Source organism: Penaeus monodon, chromosome 21 (assembly GCF_015228065.2).
Source record: "Penaeus monodon isolate SGIC_2016 chromosome 21, NSTDA_Pmon_1, whole genome shotgun sequence".
NCBI lineage: Eukaryota > Metazoa > Arthropoda > Malacostraca > Decapoda > Penaeidae > Penaeus > Penaeus monodon.
The window spans coordinates 19,605,683-19,605,977 of record NC_051406.1 but is presented as its reverse complement, the minus strand read 5'-3'; positions in this window follow the sequence as shown (position 1 = coordinate 19,605,977).

The window sequence follows — 295 nt, the reverse complement described above, 5'->3', positions numbered from 1 at the left end:
GTTATGTACAATATTCTGGAGAAAATTTCAGGAAGACAATCTTGCTCGATCGGGTCAGGTTGGGAGCCGAAATCAAGCGATTTTGTGCTGGCAATTCAGCCACTGATGTTACACTTGAAATGAAGACTTTTCTTGGAGAGATCGATAAGGCTGGAGACATCCCGTAAGCTGATTGGAGAATTTAGAGATATCATAGATGAAACCTACCATTATTAACTTTTAACAACAGACCTGTCACTCCACTTCTTACCATCTGATTAAAGCAATTCATTCATAAATGTGTGTGATTACGTGA